Source organism: Octopus sinensis, linkage group LG27, assembly GCF_006345805.1.
Source record: "Octopus sinensis linkage group LG27, ASM634580v1, whole genome shotgun sequence".
NCBI lineage: Eukaryota > Metazoa > Mollusca > Cephalopoda > Octopoda > Octopodidae > Octopus > Octopus sinensis.
In genome coordinates this window covers 4,167,441-4,177,606 of record NC_043023.1, presented here as the reverse complement: position 1 = coordinate 4,177,606, position 10,166 = coordinate 4,167,441, and the positions used below count along the sequence as shown (strand labels likewise).

Genomic DNA, 10,166 nt, shown 5'->3' with positions numbered 1-10,166 from the left:
GAATCAATGGATAGCGAGTAATATGACTGTTTTTATTGGAAAGACAATGTGTCAGGAATCCAATGTGGGCCGCTGGAGAATACACGGATTAGCGACTTGCAATGTTATGTTACATGTTAATTGGTTGTTATTAAATAATGGACTGTAAACAAAATTAAAGGTACTGCATTTCATAATTTCATTATTACATAATCATTTCATTCATATTCGTTCTATGTATTGTCCCCTCTGTGGTGTCCTGTTTGTTCTTGTTTGTCCCCCCTCTATGTTGAGCCCTTGTGGCAATAATAAAGAGAAGTACATTTTGGAGTCTAGCGAAGTACGTCGTGTGAACAACATTGATTTTACCTCAGCTTCGCTAAATTGTATAAAAGTCGGACGTTAAAAATTTTGTTTTTTTTTTTTGTACAAAATTAAAGCAAAAAATCATAAACATGGAAGATTTATTGGCTTGTGTGGTGCAGTTGCAATATATGTGCGGAGGTTTACATTTTAGAAGTAATTGTCCTTTTAAAAAATCGTAAATGTTTTGAGTGTGGAAAAATCGGATATGAAAGCTCACATTGTATAGCGAAACAAGCAAAAATGGGTCAAATATAAAACATTCTAGAAAGAATGTATTGTTAACAAAAATTTTAAACGAGGCTCAGAAAATGAGATTCGCCGAAGTGCAACAGAAGCGGTATGTTATGTGATATTGCTTCTTGGGCCCTAGAATTGAGATCCTAAAACCAAGGTGCCACTTAAAAAAAAGGCACTGGTGATAGTACCACTTAAAAGGCACAGGTGATGGTGCCATATAAAAAGCATTGGTTTTGTTTCCTGTGGGTTTGGCTGAGTACTCCTCAAACATGCAAACCAAAATGAGCTCAGCGTGGATGGAAACTACATGTTGAGCAAAAAGCTCACTTGATCTCAATTTCCAGTACACACACATAGATACGTAGATACTTCTCATTTTTATGTACTGAATATATCTTTATATATCACTTCAGTTTATTTTGAAAAATTACTTTTGCTATTATTACTATTACTAATAATAGTAATACTATTACTATTACTATTTCTTGTAGCTCTTTACATTCTGAGTCCAGGGAGATTCAGCATGACACAGAAGGGGACAAGGCTGGCTCTTTTGAAATACAGCTACAACTTGGTAAAATAAAGTTTCTTGCTCAAGGACACAATGTGATGCCAGGATTCGAACTCAGGACCTGAATACCCTAGCCACTAAGCCATGCACCTTCACAAACATGCATACACACACATTGGCTTCCGTGCCGGTGGCACATAAAATACACCAATCCGACCGTGGCCGTTGCCAGCCTCGCCTGGCACCTGTGCAGGTGGCACGTAAAAAGCACCCACTACACTCACGGAGTTGTTGGCGTTAGGAAGGGCATCCAGCTGTAGAAACATTGCCAGATTAGACTGGAGCCTGGTGCAGACTACTGGCTTCCCAGAACCCCGGTCGAACCGTCCAACCCATGCTAGCATGGAGAACGGACGTTAAACGATGATGATGATGATGATGATTTCTTTACTACCCACAAGGGGATAAACACAGAGGGGACAAACAAGGACAGACAAACGGATTAAGTCGATTACATCGACCCCAGTGCATAACTGGTACTTATTTTATCGACCCCAAAAGGATGAAAGGCAAAGTCGACCTCGGCCGAATTTGAACTCAGAACGTAGCGGCAGACGAAATACGGCTACGCATTTCGCCCGGCGTGCTAACGTTTCTGCCAGCTCGCCGCCTTATATATATATATATGCACACATATATAACATCATGCTGTCAGTAGATCTCACATCTCACACCAACCAAGCTGCCAATCTCTATCCCCACCCCAGGTTTATGTGTTGATGTTTCATAATATCTGGTGCATTCAGCTTTGTGCCCCACCCCCCATATGCTCATTGTCCCACCTATCCACCTCCACTTTGTCTCATCCCTTCTGCTCTTGCCAATCATCACCACAAATTCCCCAGCTCTTCTCAAATTTCTGCAATGACTTATTTGAAAAGCTACCCAACCCCACCACCACCACCATCACCCAAACCACCACCACCTGATTGCTTCTCATCCCCCCTCTTTTTTATCCTTTTTAAGCAGCCACCCTCACCATCCCACCCATCCACCCCACTACATCTATCATTTACCCATCCATTTCTTAATGCTGGCCCTCTCACTCACCCCTCCCTTTACTATCTAAAATCTTCACCCCACCATCCGTCATTCTAATCCCCTCTCTATCCACTTAATATGTTTACATTCCTCTCTGCACCTCTTCTATCACATAAAGATCTCTCTCTCTCTCACATGAACCTACCCTTTTTCTTTCTCAACACCCCCCAGCTCCGTCACCACCACCACCACCATTTCTGACCCACCCTGGGGCTCCACTCCAGGAGATATTCACAGCATGACACGAAATGTAAATGTTTTTGTATCATCAACCAGCGTGATCCTTTTGATATCAGACTTACCCCTGTTGTACCCTTGTCGAAAAGCATTCCTAGTCACCAAGCGGAGCGGAGCCAAAGCCTTTCAGTCCCTTGCTGTTACACATATGCTAAGACATCTATTAAGGAGACATTAGACAGGACCAGTCAAGCTCCCCTCTTACCATTTGTCTCACCTTCTTGGCAATGTAATCACTTATCTTATGTTAGCTTAGTCTAGGTTCACTGCATGTTTGTGTGCACACACATTTATTTTATATATAATATATATTCTAAATATATATTTTATACAATACATATATATATATATATATATATATAGTTGTCTATGTATGGCAGGTTCAACTAACACTTTCTCCTCCAAGACCCTGCGGTGCAAGTTGACCAAAATTGAGAGTATGATAGAAGAAGGCTTGCTCTTCTTTCCGCAGAAGATAAAATTCAAATCGGACCATGTTAACACCAAAAATTATTTACATCAAAATGGTACTTTTTTTCTATGAATATCCCTATTTTTTATGATTTTTTGACTGCTGTGTCACCATTTTTTGGTGTATTTCAACCAGAAAAATGTTCACTTAAAGAGAATAACTAGCTACATAAAGCAAAATTTTGACTTTTCAAAAATTCCAATTCTAAAGGGTCGAAACAAACCCGATACTGCTAGTATATATATACATATATATATATATATATATAAGACGATGTATATAATTATATATTCTGCATTAAATTCTATAAATAATAATAATGATTATAAACTTTAAGCAATCACTGAACATGGTCCAATATTGGGGCATCTAAGCCTTGATGGCAAAAAGTGGGAATTAGTATGCATGAGAAGCAAACCCACTTCTTATATTCATAAGTGTGCTAACCAATTACACCAACTTTTCTTCGGCCAATATACATTGAAAACTTATAATTATTATTATCACTATTTACATAATTACATATTTAAAATTGTGGAGGGAACCTGCAGAAGAGGTAGACTCAGGAAGACATGGGATGAGGTGATGAAGAATTATCTTTGAATGTTAGGCCCCTGTTATAGCCAGACACCTGTTTCTGTCTCCCTCTGTCCCACCTTTCATCCTCTGACATGAGTTCCCCTCCTCAAATGTCCCTGCCCCTCTCAAAATTCCTTGCCAGTGCTGCAGCAATGTAAAAAGCATCCAGTCCACACTGTAAAGTTGTTGGCATTTGGAAGGGCATCCAGTTGTAAAAACCTGTCAAAACAGACACAGCAGTCTAGGATAGTTTCCTATCTGGCCAGCTCCTGTCATCCATCCTACCCATGCATGTATGGAAGAGGGATGTTAAGTGATGATAATATATATTCCAAATATATATTTTATACATATATATATATAGTATATATATATATAGTTGTCTGTGTATGGCAGGTTTGGCAGCTTTCAACTAACACTATGTCCTCTGAGACCTTGCGGTGCAAGTTGACCAAAATTGAGAGTTTGATAGAAGAAGGCTTGCTCTTCCTTCCGTAGAAGAAAAAATTCAAATCGGATCATGCTAACACCAAAAATTATTTACATCAAAATTATTTACAGCGACAAGAAAAAGATGCAGAGAAGAAAAATAAAAATAAACAACACTTTAAGACAAAAGAAAATGATTTTGTTTTTTTATTATTTTAATCAATAAAATTTTTTTTAAATTTCAATTCGATTTATCACATCCGTTGGCAGAAGTTTAAAGATGCTGACTGTTAGCAATCCAGAAGATTTTGAGGTTCAATCCTACCCAATGGCAGGCTCTTTATTTATATATTTTTGGCAAAAACAAAGTTTATTATTATTATTGTTGTTGTTATTATTACTTCCTTCACTACAGGAGTTGGAACCGTTCTTTATTTTTAAAATAAATTTTTTTGAAGGGGGTTGGGGGGGGGGAAGGTGTGTGTTTCGGTGATGGTCGTTTGTTCCCCTCATCTCAGTGGTGAGGCGTGGGGTGGGGAGGTTAATTGTAACAAAACTCATTGTTGCTTGTTGTTGTTTGTGTTGTGCAGACAGCAGGGGTCAGATAAAAATATCCTTGGAATTGGTGGTGGTGGTGGCAGTTGTTTAGTCCCTCCTCCCACCACCTGCCCCAGCCAGTCAGTACTGACTCAGAAGACAGACATATCCAAAACTGACCATCCTGTCTGATTATTTTCTTTGTACATACAATCTAATGTGATTTGTTTAATTTTTTCATTTTTGTTTGAAGACAGGAAGGTGAGATTTGAGAGAAATTTAGCTGCTATTTTTAGCAGGTTGAGTTACCAAGTAGAAGTTCCCTCAGTGGTAGTGGTGAGAGCTCAATTTCCTTATTTGGCAGTGAATGCATTTCCCCTTCCCCTACACATACACAGATATATATGTGTGTGTGTATACAAATACATATATCATACATACAGGAGTGGTGAGTGGGATGTGTGTGTGTGTATATATATATATATATGACAATTTCTTGTTAAGTTTTCCTTATTAAGTAGTTGTCCTTAATTGCTAAATATATATATATATATATATATATATATATACTTATACCAGTGTGTGTGTGTGAAAAAGCACATTGTTTTCATTCCCAAACTTAAAGCAGGCAAACATGTACATTAAATGAATAGAGTTGGATTTATCAGAGAAACCAGATCAAATGCCAATCCACCCATGGCAATCACTGATTTTTCATCAGACCACATCACTCAATACATCTTTCCATTTGTTCAATTTTTTTTTTAAGAAATGATAATGCATGTTTTGAGATGGGGAAGTTAGCAATTATTTCTTCAGATCAAGCAACTATTACGCTTTGGCTATTGACAGTCCAACAATGACCATTTCATCTTTACTGTCTGGAATAGTGTCATACACCAGCCCTGCTTTACCCCATAGTATATATATTATCCAAGATGTTTCTTTCATAATATTGCAGGACATAGTTTAAGGGAGGTTTGGTGGCCACATAAAAAAGTACCCTTTGTTGATCCATTGCTTTTGTGGGGTGATTGGCAAGAATAAAATTTAAACCCTAAAATTATGTAATAAGTAACAATGGTAAACAAAACAAGGGTGTGGGACACAAACCCTTTTTTGTGACCTCCCAACCTTCAATGTGGCAGGGGGTTGAGAGGACTGAGGTTGGTACAGCAGAACCTTACCATCACAACTATACCAGATTTCAAACAATGACTTGGTCCTCTAAATGCTGTGCAATTACTCTTGGATCCAGTGGACCCATGATCAAAGATGTTCCTGCTGTGACCATCCCATCTTATATTCTGGCATAGTGTATCCAGTATTTTGATGTACGTGGTTAGTGTTAGTGGCTCTAGCTGTTGTTTAGCCCCAGGTGTTTCTTGATCCACCAGACTTATGATCAAAGATGCCCCAGCTGTGACCATCCCATCTTATATTCAGACACAAGGATATAGGATAGTAGTTAGTGTTAGTGGCTGTAGTTGTTGATGTTTAGCCACAGGCTAGTCTTGATCCAGCAGACCTATGATCAAAGATGATCCAACTGTGATCATCCCATCTTATATTCTGACATAGTGTATCTATTTCTTTACTGCCCACAAGGGGTTAAACACAGAAGGGACAAACAAGGACAAATTAAGTCGATTATATCGACTCCAGTGTGTAACTGGTACTTATTTAATCGACCCCAAAAGGATGAAAGGCAAAGTTGACCTCAACTGAATTTGAACTCAGAACATAGCAGCAGATGAAATACCGCTAAGTATTTTGCTTGACGTGCTAATGGTTCTGCCAGCTCGCCGCTTTGATACAGTGTATCTAGGACTAAATTATCTAATGTATAGGATAGTAGTATTAGTGGCTATAGTTGCTGTTTAGCCCTAGGTCAGACCTGATCCCGCAGACCTGTAACCATCCAATTTTTATTCATAGTGTATCGAGAGTATGCTATACTGGTTAGTTTTAGTGGTTACAGTTATTTAGCCCCCACACAAGTCCTGAATTAGGGGTCACTTAAACATCCTGTCATTTTAGAAAATATATCCACGACTGTGTTTTCTAACAAGTTCTTATTGTTTTTAAAAGAGTGAGGTGTAATTAGAGGGACACTAGGATACTATTTCTACCAAGTTGAGTGACCTCCATTGATGTTGATATTATTGGGATTAGTGGCTGTGGTGGTGGTCATGGTGGTACTGGAGGAAAGGAAAAAGAAACTGACAAGATCTAGTGGTCTTCAAATATTCATAGATTTTTTTTAAACATCTCACATATACAAAAGTAAAGCAGAAAATTTGCAGCACTTGTAAACCCATCTCATAACAAGGATGCTCATGCACGCACACATCTATACGTACAGATATATATATATTGATCAAAGGACACACTGAGTATGTCTACTTGATGGAAATAACAGTCAAAAGTCTTATTTAAACTGTCGAAAAATAACACTGATAATAACCATGTATATTTATATAATATACATAAGCCAATGCTGCAGTAATTCAACAGCATTACAAAAGCCTTAGAGTGCTTTCAGTAAATAATGAGGGACATCATGGCAAGATGAAAGAGGCTAAATGCATGTATATACATATATACACATATATATATATGTGAAAGAAATGATTAAAACAAAGGGCCCCTCTACCTCACCCATCAAAAAAGACAGCAGCAAATATTTATGAAAAGAAAGAGGCAAGAATATTGCTAATAATAATTTCAAATTTTGGCACAAGGCCAGCAATTTCTGGGAGGTGGTAAATTGATTACATCGACCCCATTACTTATCTGGTACTTATTTTGACCTTGAAAGGATGGAAGCCAAATTCAACCGTGACAGAATTTGAACTCAGAATGTAAAGACAGGTGAAATACCACTCAGCATTTTACTTGGCATGCGAACAATTCTGCCAACTAATAATAATAATAATAATAATGATTTCAAAGTTTTTCACAAGGCCAGCACTTTGGGAGATGGATCAAGTTGATTAATTTGACCCCAGTTCTCAACTGGGACTTATTTTATCAACCCTGAAAGGATAAAAGGCAAAGTTGACCTTGGTGGAATTTGAACTAGAATGTGAAGACAGATGAAAACCACTAAGCATTTTGACTGGTGTCGTAAGAATTCTACCAGCTAATTATAATCTCTAGTATAGGCACAGAACCTGAAATTTTAGTTAGTGAGGACGAGTTGGTTACATTGGCCACAGTTCCAAGACGGTACTTATACTTATTTTGTTGACCCTGAAGGGACAAACGGCAATCTTGACCTCAGCAGCATTTGGACACAGAATGAAAAAAGCTGAAGAAATGCCATTCAAGCATTTACCTATTACTTGTTTCAGGCATTAGACTGCAGCCATGCTGGAGCAATGCCTTGAGAAATTTCTAGTCAAACTAATTGACCCCAGAATGTATTTTCTTTTTAAGCTTAGCACTTATTCTATCAATCTTTCGCGCAACTGCTAAGTCATGGGGATATAAACACACCAACACTGGTTGTCAAGTGGAGACAAACACAGAAACAAAGACACACAATATATATATATATATATATACACACACACACACACACACACACACATATGCAACAGGTTCCTTTCAATATACCAATTTTACTCACAAGGACTCGGTCGGCTTGAGGCTATAGTAGAAGACACTTGCCCAAGGTGCCATACAGTGGGACTGAACCTGCAACCATGTGGTTAGTAAGTAAACTTCTTACCAGACAGCTACACCTGTGCATGCTAATGATTCTGCCAGTCTTCAAATTTTAGCAAAGGCCAGAAACTTTGGAGGAGGGAGTTTAAGTTGATTCCATTGATTTCAGTTCACAACTGGTACTTATATTGATTCGGAAAGGATAACAAAAAACGTTTGAAGGTAGATTAAGGGGAGATGGTCAAATGTATCAAGAAGTAAAGAGCAGGAGTGAAAGGAGAAAAAGATTGGTACAAAATATTTAGTAATATTAAGAGCACATGGTTTGGGACAAATCGAAATGAAATATATATATCCATAGACATATACTTCAAGGATACACTCAAAGCGCCACTGAATAGCTTGGAGATAAATCCTGATAATTGAGAAATGCGAGTACAAGGCTACTCTGACTGGCAAAACTGCACTAGCAAAGGTGTCACCTCCGACGAACAGGATTGGAAGGGCCCAAAGAAAAAGCAAACTGCACAAGTCCAGAGCCAACTCTTTGCCTTCAGCACCAACAGAGCCCCCTGAGTATGCACTGGACTGATTGGTCACAGCTGGACACACCATGCACTGTTTTCTTCTTCCATGTGACAACAATGGATGAACTAATGATATATATGTATCTCCAAATTTTCATCTTCAGTAATTAATGTTGATATTTTTTAAAGGATTAACTTTTGGTTGGGACAATGGTTTTGAAAAGTTTGGTTGAATTATTTAAGAAAAAAAATTTTTTAAATAATAAAAAACAAAAATCATTATCCTTTCTTTGTTTTTGGTTTGTTGGGCAACTTGGACGAAGGCAAGTTTAAATGAAAGGCAAAAATATATTTTTGTGGGAAAGGATGATGTAGGTGGGTCACGGGTGTTGCTGTTTAGTGATAGCTACATGAATTAGGGGTCACGTAGTTGCAGAGCAGCCCCCTTGTCCAACTCTCAAAATCTAACTCTTATTATGATAGTTCTCAACCAGGTACCATATATGCGAGCCTTCTGCAGAATTGCAGAGGGAAGGGCATGGTAGGCAGGGCTTTTCCCAGTTGAGGTCAGCTGTCGGAGGATGCTTACAGTCATTGAATTGAAAGGGAAAGCGCAAAGGGTGGCCGTGCACTAGATGGGAGAGGCAGCAGAAAGAGCTTCTTGTTGGTTATGGAGCAAGAGAGAGGCGTTAAGCTGGAAGCCAGGAGGAGATGAGGGGCAGTGATTTGGCCACCTCTGCTGACCCACCAAAGGGAGGCTGTTACAGTTCAGGGTCAAAACACCTGATGGATGGAAAAGAAGCATCTTCTAGGTGTTAACATAATATAGGGCTTTTTGGTCTGGTTTTATGCTCATTCATAATGAAGCTAGGATAATCCCAGGTTAATGGTCCCAGAGATCTCATCTATAGAGCTGACCATGTCCACTAGTGCTCCTGTTCTAGCCCATCTGCATCCTCCAAGGTGATTTCTAGCCATCTAGTGTGGGGCTTGTCACAAGGCCTCTTCCAGCCTGCAGTTGCTGCATTGAATGAGAGCAGGGCCTTGATTGGATAATCTAACCAGGAGACAGAGGACATGTTTGTACAGGCATATGGGATGGATAGCTTTAATATGTGTGTGTATGTCTATAAATGTTTATTTTGAATATTTCATTTGTGGGTCATAAGTCTACTGGATCAAATGTGGACCACATTATAACAAAGACCACCAAAAAAAGAAAAAGGAAAACATACATTTATACATACATTCATACACGCATACATACAGCAATGGACTGGACATTGGAGGGAATACGTGTAGACTGACACACAAACACATACAATATCATACAAATATACACAGATATTCAGGGGGTAAAGTGATGGTTCCTTAAAAGATAGGACATGTATATTGACCTGAATGCCCACCACTGTTTAGGGGTCGATTAAGGTGCAGCAGGGGCAACAAGAACAATGTCAAGCATGACCCTTAACACCACCACCACCACCACCGCCACGACCATCGTTACTTACCCTGT

The 10,166-nt window shown here is 38.8% G+C and overlaps 1 long non-coding RNA gene across 1 annotated transcript; it reads right to left on the bottom strand.

Annotated features, from left to right (window-relative positions):
• Nucleotides 1-6,517: 6,517 nt before the first annotated feature.
• LOC118768127 lies at nt 6,518-7,255 on the bottom strand. The gene is made up of 2 exons (XR_005003999.1): nt 6,840-7,255; nt 6,518-6,801 (listed from the first exon to the last, which is right to left on the bottom strand). It is a non-coding gene; the product is annotated as an uncharacterized LOC118768127 (long non-coding RNA).
• Nucleotides 7,256-10,166: the final 2,911 nt, after the last annotated feature.